Source organism: Elgaria multicarinata, chromosome 3 (assembly GCF_023053635.1).
Source record: "Elgaria multicarinata webbii isolate HBS135686 ecotype San Diego chromosome 3, rElgMul1.1.pri, whole genome shotgun sequence".
NCBI lineage: Eukaryota > Metazoa > Chordata > Lepidosauria > Squamata > Anguidae > Elgaria > Elgaria multicarinata.
The window spans coordinates 174,195,002-174,213,634 of NC_086173.1; the positions used below are offsets into that span (position 1 = coordinate 174,195,002).

Sequence of the window (18,633 nt, forward strand, 5' to 3'; positions counted from 1 at the left end):
TTGATCTTGATCCCCTGTGGATATGAATTAATGGCTTTTTCCTTTCCCAGGGATTGCAGTTAGATCTAGATCAATCCAACAAGGTGGAGCCCTGGAATAAAAAGGGCTAAATCTCTCTTGCAGTGGAGAAGGGAAATGTTTCCACCAGAAGTAATCCCACGGAAAATCACTTCCTTTGATAGAAAAGGAAAGAACAATGCAACCTTATTACTGCTATTATGCTCATTTTAAAAATGAAATACAAATTGGGCTCTTTCACAAGACACCTTAAACCATGGCTTTAACCATGGTGGTTAAGCGAGAAATCCAGGCACCCGCACTTGCGTTCCTTCCCAACATCTGCACGGGAAGGAAGGCAAGTGTGAATTTTCCAGCCCCGCGCCTCTGGAAAAGCAAAACAAACAAACAAACAGAATGGGGGAGGGGAGAGGAACAGGGCCATTCCTCCCCCACTTTTTAATATAATCTGTATCTGGGTATCTCCGCAGATACAAATAATTAAAAAAAATAGGACAAAACATGGCTTGCATTCTATGCACATACTCAGGAATATATGATTTACAGCGATACTAATGACTAATTACGTATCAGGAAGTTCTTTGTGTTATGTGCCATTTGGGGTTAATTCAAAGGAGGGCAGGTTGGTCACCTGCTGTGTTCTGTGCCTTCCCCCACCCCTGGAGTGTTTCCTGCCATTCCTCCATTGCGTTCATCTCATGGTGTTGATGCTGGAACAAGGAGGTTATCATCTGCTGGCTAGAAATGTTGGGAAGCCATCTGTCAGGGATGCTTTAAGGTGGATTCCTGCATTGAACGGGGGTTGGACTGGATGGCCTTGTAGGCCCCTTCCAACTCTACTATTCTATGATTCTAATGTAAAGAATAGGTATCCTGGTACAGTTTAAAACAGGGAGAGGAAACAAAACGCAATGCGTACATGACACCAGAACACCTTTTGTCTGAGAAATGTGGTCCTTCAACACCCTGTTACACTGAGTTCACAAGAGGAGTCTCTTCCACCTTTGCTCTGGGTCTGCAACATCCTGTTCTTCAGATCTCTGCCTGGGGATAGAGAGCTACACCTTCCTCTGAACCTCACGCCATCCCTGCTCTCTTTCCTTCCTTTTCTGCAAAAGTTTCAACTCTAATGTTACGTAATTGAACACTTTTAGCATTGCATCCAACTAGTTTGGACTGGTGGAAGTTGAAGTAGAGCTAAATAACACTTCAACTGCCGCTAGTTGGGCCACGTAGTGTTTTCATATTGTTTTCTTACAGCCCAAGCAAAAGTTAAACTGTAGAGTATTTTGCACAGCGTAGCCATGTATTTCATTGTAGTCATTACATGTTTCACCTTTTGCTTCTGTATGAGACGTTCTTTTGCATTTACTTCCTTTATGAACCATGCATATCTTAAGGCTCCCTTAGTGTCTCTCTCTCTCCCATTGGGTCAGAGTCAGAACCTCTTTTTCAACCAGGAGCCTGATTCCTGTGTGGCCAGGGTTGCGGAGACCAATCTGAGACAGGTCCTGGGTATTAAGTTGGCCACAGCTGGATCTAATTCATGCAGCTCTCTGTTTGAATTCCTAAAGGAAAGTCCTTGCCTCAAAAGGGAAATTGGGAGTAAAGGAAGGAGACTTTTTTGATGCCTGGTGGGAGCAGAAATGGAGAAGAGAGGAAAGATGGAAGAGCAAAAGTTTGCTGGCTCCGATATTTTGTATGAACACATTTTAAGGAAAAACATTGGTTCTTTAAAGGGCAGGGTATTTACCAAAAGCTGAAAGTGCCAGCCCTTGCTCTGGTTCTACATCTCCAATGAACCAGAGTTTCTCTCCCAATCCGTCCCACCGCTCCCTTTCTAAGCCCTCTCTGCTCCCAACACTTGAACCCCAAACAGGGACCTGAGTAACAGCGGTTTCTCCCCACTCTCAGGATGTGAAGATCGGGCTCACCTGATACATCAAAGAGGGACGTCCTAAAACCAGCAGCAGGCTCCCTTCTTAATCAACAAAAGCGCCCCAGGTTGTATTTCGAAGGCCTCGTGACCAAAGTGGCTTGTGAATTTTGCTTATTCACTAGGTTTGCATCAGGGAGAGGAAACAAAACAAAAATTGCAATGCAAACAGGACACCAGGGCAGCCTTTTGCCCGCAGGTGGGACATTCCTCCTCCCCACCCGGGACCTTTCCTCTTGGGTCCCTCGCAGACCCCCCTCCTTTCTGCAGCTTTCCCTTCCGCGATCCCCAAGTTATAGGGAGGGAAGGAGGTGCAAGGCGGGGGTGTCCTGGAGAGGCCGTAAGTGGGTCAGTCCCCTGGGGAGGGGGCTCGGGGCACCCTCTCTCTTCCCACCCACCCCCTGCCCCAAACCTGCACCCCCTGTCCTGGGGGGGCTCTCTTTCCGCCCCCTCCCCCCTGGGACCCCCTTGCAATCTGCACTCACCGGCTCCTTCGCAGGGGAAAAGAGGCTGCAGACAGCGGACAGGCGAGGCTCGCAGGAGCAGGGGGGGAATCCCAGGCGCCTTTGCAATGGGGGGGAGGAAGTGTGGGGCCGGAAGGGAGGGGCCTCATCCAGCCTGGGCTCTAGGACCCAGCCCCCTCTCCGCCTCTTTAACCCTTCGGTGGAGGCAGCACTAGAGAGCCGCAGAGGCTCCTGGCAAAGACGCGGACTTGGGAAGGGGGCTTTTCCACAATGGGGGTGTGTGTCTTTTATCCCCCCAGCAGCATCGCCGCCCCATCTGCTCCTGGGGGCTTTGTGGGATCCACAGCCGTTTCCCCTTGGAGTGCGTAACGCAGCCTCCGGCATGAGAAATCGCCATCCTTGTGCCTGCCCTTGCTGCAGAACACCGTTCCCCAACCTGGTGCCCTTCAGAACGCTAAACAAGAATAGATGCTCTAAAAAGAGGGAGTTTAAGTAGGGTGACCCAATTAAAAGAAGGACCGGGCTCCTGTATCTTTAACAGTGGCATAGAAACAATAATTTCAGCAGCTGTCATTTTTATAATATGGGGAACCTGGTGAAATTCCCTCTTCATCACCACAGTTAAAGCTGCCCTCTTTTAAATCTGGTCACTCTAGTATAGCTCCTGCAGCTTTAACTGTTGCGATGAAGAGGGAATTTCACCAGCTTCTGCATGTATACAAATGACACCTGCCGAAATTCCCTTTTCAGCACAACTGTTAAAGATACAGGAGCCCTGTCCTCCTTTCCATAGGGTCACCCTAATGTTAGGTGAAGTTTTATCAGGGTACAGGAAGATTCTGGATCCATGGAGCCTCTAGTCGTAAGGACTAAAACACACATGGCAACTTCTTCTCATGGTGGCCTCTTGTTCCACACCTGGACCCCTTCTTTGAGAGCAGGTCTGACTCCATCTCAGGCTCAAGGCAGGAAAACCTTCGGCCCTTCTGGAAATAAGAGGTCTGCTGATGAACCAGAGTTTCTCTCCCAATGCATCCCATGGCTCCACTCTAAGCCCTCTCTGTTCCCTGCACTTGAACCCCAAAAAGGGGCGGAAGCGAACTGATTTCCACCCGCTCTTAGGATGTGAACAGCAGGGCTCCCTTCATCCCTAAAAGCAGGATATATTAAAGCCCATGAAAGCATTTGCCCAGAGCAAATTCATATCTGCCCACAGAGAAAACATAGCACAGTCCTTGTCTTTCAGTCAGCTGCACTTAGGTTTTATTTAGTGTAATTTGATTTTATATTTCTGACTTTTAATCTTATTTATTGTGATTGATTATCTTCTTGTGTTGCATTGTTTGGCATTGTAGAAGTAGTATTTATTTACGTTGTAGTCATGCAATACGTCTTAAATCACATCACACAATTCATGCAGGCAGAAGCTCCATCAGTGCTCAAACTGTGCAGTGAGCGTCCATCATAGCAAAGGCTTGAAATTGCTTTGAAGGTCGCACATAAGGAAGAGTCCAGTAAATTCTAATAGTAACTGGAATGTGGAAAAACCTTTCCGTAGAGCAGAGCCCTTGGTTTTAGAAGACTCTGTTACAGGAGAACGAATACAATTGGAGTAGAATATTTCATCAATCAACTTTGATGACCCATAGAAAATTCACACAAGCATGGAGTGCTGAAAATGTGGAAGAAAAGTCCTCACAGTATGTCCAATTGTGGGGAAAGAAACTTTCCCTGGAGCCAGCACCTTCCCAAGCTGTCTGAGTAGTCCTGGCTTAAGCACTGGCCTGCTGATCTGGGAGGAATACACTTTGCCTGACGCTGTGAGTCCCCAAGGCCATGAGGATTGTTCCAGGAGTGCAGCTCTGGTAACCACCTGGCCAGTTTCCCCCAGAATCTCCGGGTTATCATACCCTCTGGGGGGCTCCGGGGGGAATTTTCAATTTATTTTAAAACCTCTGGGGAAAGCGTGGGGGGCGTGGGGGAGCAGGCTGCACGTTTTCTGAACTCCAGGAAAGTGCACAGATCGCATTCGCCATTAGCCTGGCTGGGGAATATTTGCGCCCGGATGGACAATCCCTGTGGGAGAGGCTGCTGCGGCAGCAGTAGTGGCAGCAGCAGCATGGGGCGAGGTGGCGGTAGTGGTGGTGACCAGTGAGGCGAGGCAAGGCAAGGCGGGCGCTATTTAATAAATTCTTACCCGTTGCATCCGTACAGTACTGTCCCCAAAGGCACAGACTAATATATGTAAGGTGCCGGAAAGCACACAACTACCCAAACCATAAATGGGTTTCTTGTTAATCATCTCTCTTCACTAGTGATTTGGGTAGTTGTGTGATTTCAGGCACCTTATATATATTAGTCATTTAAAAACTACTGCCTCCTATTTATTTTCCCCCAAAGTCACAGACAACATGTCTTCCTAGCATAATTTTTTATTATTATTACAAACACCACAGACATCCATACCACAAGAACATTACAAAGAGTACAAACAAAAGTACAATAAAAAAATCATTTAAGGTTAAGGTGTACTTTCGGCTTTCTTCATATCAGAAATGCGAAGTATCTTTTCTCATTCCTCCATTACATTTAACACAGTAAACAAATTCATTTCTTTCTTCTATCTTAACTATATCTCCACAGACAAATACATCGTTTCTCTCGGTTTCTTGCAAAAATGCTCTCAGAGCTTTCTGTTCAGATATAAACGTGGATGTGGACTTTTCTCTCGTTATCGATGTGAGTTTTGCCATCTCCGCCAACTCCAACATCTTCAATATCCATTCATTTTTTTGAATTCAAGAGTGTGTTTGTATCCAGAATGCTTTGGCTTTTTTACAAGTCCACCAAAGATGATAAAAGTTTCCTCCTTCTCCTAATTTCCAACAGTTTCCCGAGGGACTCATACATTTCAGCCAACTTTACAGGAGACATATACCATCTGTACATCATATTAAAAAATTCTCTTTAAGTCTTGAACATAATGTAAATTTCAAACCTTTCCACCCCATATTCTCCCACTGTTCCATTGAAATGTTGTATCCAAAGTTTTGAGCCCATTTTATCATAGTCTTTTACCTGCTCATCCTCCGTCTCGTACTTTAATAAAAGTTTATGTATCTTTGAGATAACATGTTCATCATTTGGACATAACGTCATTTCAAATTCAGATTTTGATTGCTCAAACCCACCATTCTTTTGTCTATTTTAAACCTTTCCATGACTTGTGCACAAGGAAACCTAATTTGTACATGCCAAAACAGTTATGACCATCTTTCAGCAGTTCCTCCCTTGATTTTAACTGAGATTCATCTTGTGACATTTGTAATACATCTTTATATGTCAACCATTTAGGCATATTTATCAATTCCCTTCTATGAATACCCCCCTGGGCCGATACCCAAAGTGGTATTTTATGACTGAACCTTGGTTTCCGTTAACCTTGGCTTTATCGTACCACAAATAGCCATGCCATCCAAATCTCAATTCGTGTCCTTCCAGTTCCAACAGTCTCCTATTTTTCATCAACACCCAATCTTTCATCCACATTAAACAGCAGTCCAAGAAATACACTTTGAGGTCCGGTAGGCCCAGCCCTCCTCTTTCTTTTGCATCCTGCAATATTTTAATTTTAACTCTTGGGTTTTTTGATTGCTGTATAAACATAGATCTCTCTCTGGAGGAGGGTAATGTTGTCCCTTCTTCAAACAGGGCAAAAAGGAGGAACCTGGGAAAAGACAGGCCAGTCAGTCTGACATCCATCCCTGGGAAAATTCTGGAGCAGATTCTAAAGAAGTTAATCTGTAAGCACCCTGAAAACAATGCAATAATTACTAGAAGCCAACAGGGATTTGTCAAGAACAATTGGATAACCTCCCTTGTGAACTGTGGGAATGCTGTGGACTTCATATATCTTGACTTCAGCAAAGCTTTTGACAAAGTGCCCCAGGATATTCCGATAAACAAAAGAGCTAAAAGTGGGCTAGATGGAACAACTATTAGATGGATACATAGTTGGCCACAGACTCAGACTCAAAGAATGCTTATCAACAGTACCCTCACAATCTGAGGGGAGGTAAGGAGTGGGGTACCGCAGGGATCAGTCCTGGGCCCAGTGCTCTTCAACATTTTTATTAAATGTTGAAGAAGGTGCAGGGAACGCTTATCAAGTTTGCAGATGACACAAAATTCTTTGATGCAGCTTAAGGCTGCTGCTCTGAGCAAAGCTCTTCTCGCACTCAAAGCATTTATAGGGCTTCTCCCCAGTGTGAATTGTTTGATGCCGCTTAAGGCTGCTGCTTTCAGAAAAGCTCTTCCTGCACTCAAAGCATTCATGGGGCTTCTCCCCAGTGTGAGTTCTTTTATGCTGCTTAAGTTTGCTGCTTTCAGAAAAGGTCTTCCCGCACTCAAAGCATTTATAGGGCTTCTCCCCAGTGTGAATTGTTTGATGCCGCTTAAGGCTGATGCTGTCAGCAAAGCTCTTCCCGCACTCAAAGCATTTATAGGGCTTCTCCCCAGTGTGAGTTCTTTTATGCTGCTTAAGTTTGCTGCTGTCAGCAAAGCTCTTCCCGCACTCAAAGCATTTATAGGGCTCCTCCCCAGTGTGAATTCTTTGATGCTGCTTAAGGCTGCTGCTTTGAGAAAAGCTCTTCCCGCACTCTAAGCATTTATAGGGCTTCTCCCCAGTGTGAATTATTTGATGCCGCTTAAGGCTGATGCTCTGAGCAAAGCTCTTCCCGCACTCAAAGCATTTATAGGGCTTCTCCCCAGTGTGAATTGTTTGATGCCGCTTAAGGCTGATGCTCTGAGCAAAGCTCTTCCCGCACTCAAAGCATTTATAGGGCTTCTCCCCAGTGTGATTTCTTTGATGCTGCTTAAGTTGTGTCCTCTGAGCAAAGGTCTTCCCACACTCTAAGCATTTATAGGGCTTCTCCCCAGTGTGAATTCTTTGATGCAGTATTAGTGTGTCTCTGCGAGCAAAGCTCTTCCCGCACTCAAAGCATTTATAGGGCTTCTCCCCAGTGTGATTTCTTTGATGCTGCTTAAGTTGTGTCCTCTGAGCAAAGGTCTTCCCACACTCTAAGCATTTATAGGGCTTCTCCCCAGTGTGAATTCTTTGATGCAGTATTAGTGTGTCTCTGCGAGCAAAGCTCTTCCCGCACTCAAAGCATTTATAGGGCTTCTCCCCAGTGTGAATTACTTGATGCTGCTTAAGCTGTGTCCTCTGAGCAAAGGTCTTCCCACATTCTAAGCATTTATAGGACTTCTCCCCAGTGTGAATTCTATGATGCTCCTTAAGGCTTGAGCATTGAGTAAAGCTCTTTCCGCACTCTAAGCATTTATAGGGCTTCTCCCCAGTGTGAATTCTTTGATGCTGCTTAAGGCTGATGCTGTGAGCAAAGCTCTTCCCGCACTCTAAGCATTTATTGGGCTTCTCCCCAGTGTGAATTATTTGATGCAGCTTAAGGCTGATGCTGCGAGCAAAGCTCTTCCCGCACTCTAAGCATTTATAGGGCTTCTCCCCAGTGTGAATTCTTTGATGCAGCATAAGTGTTTCTCTGCGAGCAAAGCTCTTCCCGCATTCTAAGCATTTATAGGGCTTCTCCCCAGTGTGAATTCTTTGATGCAGCATAAGTGTTTCTCTGCGAGCAAAGCTCTTCCCACACTCAAAGCATTTATAGGGCTTCTCCCCAGTGTGAATTCTTTGATGCAAGTTAAGTTGTGAGTGGAAAGTGAATGGTTTTTCACACACTAGGCATTGAACGTTAGAATGAATCTTCTGAGTTTTACTCTGTTTCTTCCTTTTACGAATGTTCTTTTTATTTGGTGCTTCTAGTATTGGAGTTTCACAGACGTATGATCCTTCCAAAGAAATAGATTCATTTTCCCTCTTCTCTTCAGTTTCAGTTTTCCTTCTCTGTTGTAGGCCATTTTTCTTGCTCTCCCTGTGATCACCTGCAAGTATAAACACAGAAATCATCTTGAAATCTTGGAACAAAACAAATGGTTGCTGATTTGATTCACAGGATAAAAAAAAAATCGTTGGTGAGGCAGATCCTTCCAAACACATTAAATATCCCGACGATCAATAGAACTGAGAACTAGACTGCCATACAATGCTTTCATCTATATGGAGTAACTCAAATAAAGTAGTTGGGAGAATAAATGAACAACATAAAATACTGTAAAAATAAAATACACTTAAAATCTGCCATTGTCTCCTAGCTGATCATTTAACTGGGAACAGGAAAGTGGGAATTCAACCCTAATGGTTATTTTCAATGGCTAGTTAAATCTTAAAATGAAAAGCAAGCTTTCCAGAGCTGTCTTCTGAAAAGGCTTAACTCTCCTCTCCTCCATGGAGACCATTAAGATAATATCTGTAACATCTTCAATATGATGCAGATGCAATTATAGCAGCAAAGTCAGATGGATTGGCAGCCATCTCTGCCACAGAGCAAGTCCATCAATGGGCTTTTCTCAACGTTTTGTCAGGTCTTCGGAGTCAATGACGTTTGTATTCTGCACTGACACAAAGAAAGAAGAGCTGAAATTCCACCTTCCAGGATCTGGCAAAGAGGCAGAGAGGGAGCCTTACCCAGAGGAATCCCATTCCTTACCCAGAGAGGCCAGGATCCCACGATTCTCCGCCATGACTTCTTTGTGCAGAGTCCTCTGGCCTGGATCCAGCAGAGCCCACTCCTCCTCCGAGAAATGCACGGCCACCTCCTCAAAGGTCACCAGACCCTGAAAGAAGAAGAAGAAATGATGTTCTCTTTAAGCATTATGTAGCAATCCATGAAGACAAGGATGGTGAGGTCCTCTTTCTGAATGCCAAAGCACTGCGAGTGACATTCAAGGCCTTCCTAGCAGCCATCTTCCTTGATGGGCTTTCGGAAGCAGGCTAAAAATTTTTGTTCAAGCAGGCCTTTGGAGAATAATCCAGACCTCCATCTTTGTTAATGTCTTATAATTTTGTTGTGTATTTTTAATTGTTTATGGTTTTGTTTCCCTCCCCCCCCCCATGTATATTTTAAACTTTGTAAGGCCGCCTTGAGGCCCAGCATTGGCAAAAGGCGGGATACAAATAAATATAATAATAATAATAAGAGCAAAGGCTAAAGGGGCAGGTTCTTCCAGGACCAAAGAGATGCGCAGGAGACGGAGGCCCCCAGGACTCCCCTACCTGCCCAGGCTGTGCAGAAACCGCTTCCGCTCCACGACCAAGCCAACGAGGTCCAGAAGGAGCCCCCAGGATCAGTTCACTTCCCCTGCAGGTTGTTTTGCTCCCTGTGAGGAAGGTAAAGAAGGTGAGAAGGTAAGTTCACATTCTTAACTATTCCCATTTTCATTGTTTATTTTCATTGTTTTTTTATTTATTGCATTTGTTTACCATACCATAGCCGAAGCACTTAAAAACAATATCCAAATATTTAAAACTGCGAAAACATACAATATACACATACATATAAAACTACTATAACAAGTTTTAAAACTATGACCCTATAAAAACAGACCCAGGCTAATTAATTACATATTACTTATTACGAAATCTCTTCATTGGCTTCCATTTCACTCCAGAATCCAATATAAACTTCTCCTGCTGACCTTCAAAGCTCTTCACGGTCTAGCTCCTGCCTATCTCTCCTCTCTCATCTCACACTATTGCCCCACTCGTGCTCTCCGCTCCTCTGATGCCATGCTTCTCGCCTGCCCAAGGACCTCCACTTCCCTTACTCGGCTTCGTCCTTTTTCTTCTGCTGCCCCTTACGCCTGGAACGCTCTTCCAGAACACTTGAGAACTACAAACTCAATCACTGCTTTTAAAACTCAGCTAAAAACTTTTCTTTTCCCTATAGCCTTCAAATATTGAATTTGTTCTGACTCTATACTGTTAGCTTCACCCTACCCGGTGCCTGTTTACACTTCCCTGTGCCTGTTTGCATTCTCCTTCCCTCTTTATTGTTTACTACAACTTATTAGATTGTAAGCCTATGCGGCAGGGTCTTGCTATTTACTGTGTTATCTGTACAGCACCATGTACATCGATGGTGCTATATAAATAAATAACAAAAAAAAAAAAATTACATATTGCTTGACCTGGCACTGAAAAGATAACAATGTCGGTGCCATGTGAACCAAATTGGGGAGATTGTTCCACAGTTGGGAGGGCCACCACAGAGAAGGCCTCTCCTTTGTTGTCGTTCTCTGATCTTCCCTCTGAGTAGGTGCCTGGAGGAGGACCTTAGTTGGTGAGTGTGTAAGACCGGGCCAGAGTGGGTCTGATACCCTCGAACCACGTTACTAAACAACATTTCCTTTTTGAGTATCTCCCCCAGCAAAATCAGGCTCAAGGAGAACATTAAGACAGCTCATGCACTTCAGGCGTAATTGAGGGAGGGAGACCATGGGGAAAAACATCCCACTAATCCTTACCCAGTGAGGAGGGTCCTCCGTCCCCCTCCTGCAAGATCCACCTGTCCAGCGGCCTCTGTGTGGTTCCCGGTGGAGTCTTCTCTGCCTCAGGGAAATCTGTGGGTGCTCTGGCCAAAATCCCCACGACCTGAAGCAGGAGGGAGGATTCCAGGCAGAGAAGAGCGATTAGAGACGGAAAGAAACGGCTCAGGTCAAGCCAAGGGCAGCGTTTCCCAATCGCTTTACCTTTCAGGTCTCATTCTAAAGTTGATCTACCATCCAAGCCACACAGCACAGGAACTTGTGTCTTTGTCAGGGGGCTGAGAGTTCAACCCTGATATCCAGCATTTTCCACTGTAAACACAGCCGTTTGGCGTCTACAAATGCTATTCCTGTTCTGTTGGGAGGACTCTCACACTGACACTCTGATCCCCTCCTTCCCCAGAACTTCACAAACCCATTCATTTCTCCTGTGATCATAAGAACGTAAGAAGAGCACAAGCAGGACATGAGTGCAACAGCAACCTCCTGCCCACGTTCCCCAGAAAGCGGTGTACATATAATCATAGAGTTGGAAGGAACCTACAAGGCCAGAGTCCAACCCCCTGCTCAATGCAGGAATCCACCCTAAAGTATACCTGAAAGGTGGTTGTCCAGCTGCCTCTTGAAGGCCTCTAGTGTGGGAGAGCCCACAACCTCCCTAGGTCACTGATTCCTTTGTCATACTGCTCTAACAGTCAGGAGGTTTTTCCTGATGTCCTGCTGGAATCTGGCTTCCTTTAACTTGAGCCCGTTATTCCATGTCCTGCACTCTGGGAGGATTGAGAAGAGATCCCGGCCCTTCACTGTGTGACAACCTTTTTAATATTTTAAGAGTGCTATCTTGTCTCCTCCCAATCTTCTCTTCTCCAGGCTAAACATGCCCAATTCTTTCAATCTCTCCTCATAGAGCTTTGTCTCCAGACCCGTGATCATCCTCATGGCCCACCTTTGAACACGCTCCAGCTTGTCTGCATCCTTCTTGAAGTATGGTGTCCAGAACTGGAAGCAATACTCTAGATGTGGCGTAACCAGTGCTGAATAGAGGAGAACCAGTTTTTCACACAATTTGGAAGCTATACCTCTATTAATGCATCCCAGAATACTATTTGCTTTTTTTGCAGCCACATCACACTGTTGGCTCATATTCAGCTTGCGATCTACAACAATTCCAAGATCCTTCTCCTTTGTAGTATTGCTGAGCCAAGTATCCCCCATCTTGTAACTGCATTTGGTTTCTATTTCCTAAATGTAGAACTTGGCATTTATCCCTATTCAATTTCATCCTGTTGTTTTGAGCCCAGTGCTCCAGCCTATCAAGATCACTTTGAAGTTTGTTTCTGTCTTCCAGGGTATTAGCTATCCCACCCAATTTGGTGTCATCTGTAAATTCGATAAGCGTTCCCTGACCTCCTCAACTAATTGAGGAGTAAGTAATCTCTGAAATTTGCTCCTGATTAGGCTGCTTTTCAAATCCTAAAACGTGTAGCAACCATACTCACGGACTGTATGCTCCCTTAAAGGGGACTGAGTGGACTGATATGATGCTTAAAACATAGTTAAGACAAACCTAATAATACTTGCTGCATAAGAATGAAAATATATATCAAAATAATGTCAAGAAATGACAGAAAAGGAATACAATAGAGCTGTACTTTAAAATAGAAGAACAGGATTACAACCAAGGCATCCAATTACACTCTTCGTTGAGTCCTTGTGGTTGTAATGTCCTTAAGGTGAAAATCCAGAATATTTCCCTCCTTCATAGTTGATGTTCTACTCTTGTCCCATATCCTCCAATCCTTTCAATAATCCAGAATCTCAGGTCTTTGTCATCATGTTCCATATCAAGAAAATGCTTGTACATTGGTATGGCCACAAGAACCATCAGAACCCGCATCTGTGAGCACAAAAGCTGCATTCGCTCCAAAAGTTGAAGTTTTCTTAAACTTACTTTGTTTACAGGAGGGAGGATCCCAGACAGAGAAGGGGGAGGTGGGAAGGAAAGAAATGGGTCAGGTCAAGGCCGAGGGCATCATTTCCCAATCGGTTTGGCTTTCAGGTCTCATTCTAAAGTTGATCTACCATCCAAGCCACACAGCACAGGAACTTGTGTCTTTGTAAGGGGGCTGAGAGTTCAGCCCTGGCATAAGTACTCTCAGAACCTTTCTATATTGTCTTTGCAAAATCATGGAAGACGGGTGAGGTGTCAGATGACTAGAGTAGGGCTGACATTGTCCCTATCTTCAAAAAGGGCAAAAAGGAGGAACCTGGGAACTACAGACCAGTCATTCTGACATCCATCCCTGGGAAAATTCTGGAGCAGATTATAAAGAAGTCAATCTGTAAACACCTTGAAATCAATGCGGTGATCGCTAGAAGCCAACGTGGATTTGTCAGGAACAAGTCCTGTCAGATTAATTTGATCTCATTTTTTGATCGGGTAATCTCCCTTCTGGACTGTGGGAATGCTGTGGACGTCATATATCTTGACTTCAGCAAAGCTTTTCACGAAGTGCCCCATGATATTCTGATTAACAAACTAGTGAAAAGTTTGCTAGATGGAACAACTATTAGGTGGATCCACAGTTGGCTACAGAATCGGACTCAAAGAGTACTTATGAATGGAACCTTCTCAAACTGGGGAGAGGCAATGAGTGGGGTGTAAAGGAAGCATGCCCCAGCCAAGCTGGCTTTTCCACTGGATTTTGCACAGATCCCCAGAACAAACGCACACAGCTCACAGTTGGAGGGTTAAGCCCAAATTTATTCAGGATAAGGGTAGGATACCCAGGATTTTTTGTGAACCGCCCAGAGAGCTTCGGCTATTGGCGGTATAAAAATGTAATAAATAAATAAATAAATAAATAAATAAGCATTCTAAAACTTCTAACACATGCAGATACATATAAGAACCCAGACCAAGCAAACTAGAAACTAAGTTGCAATATCATACATCACCCAGCCATGAGGTCAGCCAGCTCAGAACAAAACCCCTTCTCAAAGAATACCCTTTATAGATACTTTCCTCACTCATTCCCCCCTCCCTTCGGCTCTCCCTGCGAAGATCTTTCACACCTTCCCCAGAGATGTTAATTTCGCTCAAGGCCGGTCAGCCTTGCCCCAAGCGGTTCCAGGATGTACCAGAACGCCCCCATGCAGCTGGCCGCTTATCTGTGCCGCTCCTAAAACCATAACAATAAAATAATTTAACATATTAAAACCAGCCATTCCTAGTATGAATTTACCCCTTCCTTACACCTTCCCCTTTAAGATGGCCTTTCTAGAAAAGACCACCTCAATTGTACTCTTTTATTCGTTTACACATTGACCCCTTCGGGTAGTCCTTCTTTTGTGCCCACGCAGGGGCAGGGGTTCGTCCCCCCCCTGGTACTCCCTCCTCCTCCCGACTGAAGCTTCGGGATAGCCCATCTGCCGCTACGTTCTCTTTGCCTTTGATGTGGGAGATGGTGAAATCAAAGTCTTGGAGAGCTACGCTCCAGCGCAGCAACTTCTGGTTAGTGTTTTTTACTCTCGCCAGCCAGCAGAGCGGGGAGTGATCCGTTTGAATTTGGAAGGGCCGCCCCCACAAATATGGCCGCAGCTTGTTCACGGCCCACACTATTGCCAAACACTCATTTTCAACCGTCGCCAATGCCCTCTCTCGCGGCAAATGTTTTTTATTAACGAAAGCCACGGGCCGCAGCAGCCCTTCTTCGCCTTCCTGCAGCAGCACCGCGCCTAAACCCGCCTCCGAGGCATCCGTCTGCACCCACAAAGGGGCGGTCAAAATCAGGTGCCCGAAGTACAGGAGCTCGCTTGGGCTTTTCCTTCAGCCCATCAAACGCTTGCTGACACGCCGCGGTCCATGGCACCCTTACTGGCTGTCTTTTCCGACACAACTCGGTTAGAGGGGCCACCAACTGGCTAAAATTCGGGACAAACCTCCGGTAATATCCCGCCAGCCCTAAAAAGGACTGGACCTGCTTCTTGGTCTTGGGGACGGGCCACTGTTGGATTGCCTCTACCTTGGCCTCCATAGGCTTCAGCGCTCCCCATCCCACTCTGTGGCCCAGATAGGTCACTTCCCCCCTCCCGAACTGGCACTTGGAGGCCTTCACGGTTAACTCGGCCTCCCGTAGCCGGCTTAACACTTGTGACAAGTGCGACAAGTGCTGTTCCCACGTGTCACTAAACACCGCCACATCATCCAAGTAAACGCACGAAAAAGCCCCCAGACCGTCCAGAACCCGGTCCATAAGTTTTTGGAAGCCCCCCGGTGCATTCGAGAGCCCGAACGGGAGAACCGTGAACAGGTAGTGGCCCCGGGCGGTAGAAAAAGCAGATTTCAAAGCAGCATCCTCATCTAACGGCACCTGCCAGTAGCCCTTGGTCAGATCTAAGGTGGAAATGAACTTGGCTTTCCGTAACGTCTCTATCAGGTCATCCGTATGAGGCATGGGGGTATGCCGCCACAGTGGAAACACTGTTTAATTTTCTGAAGTCCACGCAGAAACGGACTGATCCGTCTTTTTTGGCCACGAGCACCAGGGGGGAAGACCATGGGCTCTGGCTCTTTTTAATCATGCCCATGGCTAGTATCTCCTCGATTTCCTTATTGACAATCTCCAGCTGTTTTCCGTTTTACCGGTGAGGAGGAGACTGAATAGGGGGATGCTTCCCCGTGTCAATAGAATGCGTGGTCAGCGACGTCCGCCCTGACAAACCCGAAAACAGCTCCTGAAACTCCTGCAAACACTGCTTCAATTGTTTCTTTTGCAAAGCACTCAATTCCTCTGGGACTTGAATGTCTGCTAGCCCCTCCTTTCCCCGGTAGCTAGCTAAGACGTCCAGCCCCCCTCCTTCACCTAGCGACTCCCCCCTCCTACTTGTTTAACCCGCACCCCCTGCTCCCGGAATGGCTTCATCATATTCACATGATACACTTTGGTACGGCATTGACTCTCGGGATCCTTCAACAAATAATTCACCTCGTTTAGCCTCTTTTCTACAACGAGGGGCCCTTCCCACTTAACCGCCAGCTTCTCCTGCTTCAACGGCTTCAGCACTAACACTCTATCAACTGCTTGAAACACCTGTTGCCTAGCCTGCCGGTCGTACCAGCTCTTCTGAGTCTGCTGCGCTTGAACCAAATTCTCCTGCGCGGCCTCCCCAACTTCCCGTAAGAGATTCTGCAAGTTCTGCATATATTCTACAACCGACACCGGGGTGGGGGTGGTTCATCCGTCCCACCCCTCCCGCAGCAACTTCAGCGGACCTCGTAATTCTCTCCCAAAAACCAACTCGTTAGCCGAAAACCCCAAACTATCACTTTTAGCATCCCGGGCCACAAAGAGAAGGTAGGGCAGGGCTTGATCCCAATCCGCTGTATGCTTTTCAGCATAGGCTTTCAACATTTTCCCCAGCGTCTGGTTGAACCGCTCCACCAGACCATTCCCTTCATGATGATACGCCGCCGCTATACATTGTTGTACCCCTGCCAACTGCCATAATTCCTTTAACAACAGAGACATAAAATTTCCCCCTTGGTCGTGCACCAGCACCTTGGGGACCCCCACCCGGGTGAAAATCGTCATCATGGCCTTGGCCACCTGGGGTTCAGAGATAACCGAAAGCGGCACTGCCTCCGCGTAGCGGGTGGCGTAATCCACCAGGGTTAAAATGTACTTTTTCCCCGATCGGGTAGCCGGACTAAAGGGGCCCAAAATATCCACCCCCATCTTTTCAAACGGCACCTCCGTGATAGGCGAAAGGCATAGTGGGGCTTTGGGGTGGTCCCGGGAGGACCCGACTCATTGGCACGTCTCACATGAGTTACTGAAATCTCGCACCTCTTGGGCGACCCCGGGCCAATAAAAATCTCGACTCACCCGCTCCAGCGTTCGGCGTATTCCCAAATATCCTTTCCACAGCTGCTCATGGGCGGTTTCCAGCACCTTCCCCCTTAAGGTTGCGGGCACCACCAGTTGCTTTCTTTCCACCCCTCCTCCTCCCTTGAGGGAGAACTGACTGTATAGCCTTCCCCGTTCCCAAGTGAACACCCCCACCCCCACCTTCCCTCGCCCTTCCGCCAGGCCTCCTGCCGCCTCCCGGCATCCCTGTAACGAGGGGTCCTGTTGCAACTCTTTTTGAAACTCCGGGGGTGTCCCAACCCTCCAGGTTCGGGTTCCCCTCATCTCTCCCCTCCCGGGAGGGCTCTCCAACTGAGCTCCCTGATTCTTCCTCCCTCTGGGCTTCCCTCTGCCGGGCTGCCTTTCCCTGGGTTGTCACTGCCAACTGGGCAACTTTAAAGCATAAGTCATTGCCCAGGAGGAAGGCGGGCCCTTCCGTATGCGTGAGGATAACTAGCTCCCCTTTCCAGCCTCGATATTCAATGTTCACTCGGGCCAGCGGGGCCTCAAATGGAGGCGCTCCGTATGAGGTCACCGTTACGGTTCGACCCACTAGTCTCTGTCCGGGTTTGAGCAGACCCACATGGGTGCTGCTAAGGTCCGCTCCGGTGTCACTCTGAGCCCGAACAGTCCTCCCTTCGACCACCATGCACTCACAGAATTTCCGGCGACTCCACTGGAGCTGGGCCGGGGTCACTAACCGCATGGAGACCGCATTCGCTGGACTGGGATTCCCGGGATTTGTTGATGCCTGGGCCACCCCTGCGGACTCGGCGCGCATGTACTCCCACTCCAGGTCAGCCACTTCTCCTTTGCTCTCATCGCTCCAGTTGGAGGCTGGAGAGGCCGGCGTTGTTGGTGCTGCCGCCGCCCAGACCATCGGTCGTGGGGCTGGGCCTCCACCTCCACTCATCTGCTTAGCCGCCAGCTTTGGACATTCTCTCTTCAGGTGTCCCGGCTCTTTGCAGTAGAAGCACCCCCCACTCGCTTGGGGTCCAGTTGCCGTCACTCCACCTTTCTCCCGACACTCCTTCCCCAGTCATGCCGCTTTCCTTTCTCCTGCCACTCCCCTAGGACGCCTCTCTGGGGTCTTCGAGGTCCCTCTGGCTCCTTTCCGCTCGAACACAGCGGCAGACTCATCCTTTGGGCTGGCAAAACCCCCAACTCATCACACGTGTCTTCGAAGAGGGCCAGGAACGCTCCCACATCATCTCCCTCCTGGTACATGGGGAAAGCCCGCCAGTCGAAACGCGGCCCTGGGGTCCCCCCCTCTCTCTCCATGATCCGCAGGTGGCGGGACATCAGCTCCAGGCATTCCGTATACATCCGCTGAACTTTCCTCTCGTGGCTTTCCTCTCTGGCCCTCGCACCTGGGCCGTTTTCGTCTGCCTCTCTAGGCGGCCGAGAGGGTAGCGGTCGCGGCATTCCCCGTGGCTGCGAGACCTGCACTTTCTGTGTGACCCCCTCCAGCGTCACCGCCAGCGCTGGGGTCGCCTGCAGCTGCGGGGCCGGCATTCCCGGAGTGTCTCCTTCCAGCATCACCGCCAGGAAAGACTGTCTCCGGGCCCCTCCTTCGGAGCCAGGCGTCTCTTGCATCCCCCACCCTAAAGTGGACAGACTGGACTCCCCTTCCGCTCCCTCCTGAGGGTTTGCCCCAAAAAACTCTACTCCTGGAGCTTCTGCTCCTTGACTCTGAGACAAAAACTCTACTCCTGGAGCTGGAGCTCCATGATTCTGAGGCATCTTCGGCTCGCCTGCTCGACTTTGCTTAGCCTGGGTTCAAACCTCTGCTTCCCTGCTCTCCCTTTCCTACCAGCGTTCTGTTCCTCCGGATCTGTGTCGAATCCCA

General features: G+C 47.6%; 1 pseudogene; it reads right to left on the minus strand.

The window, feature by feature from the left end:
- The window catches only part of LOC134395817 (zinc finger protein 850-like), a 51,685-nt pseudogene that overhangs the window by 12,472 nt on the left and 20,580 nt on the right, over window positions 1-18,633 (minus strand).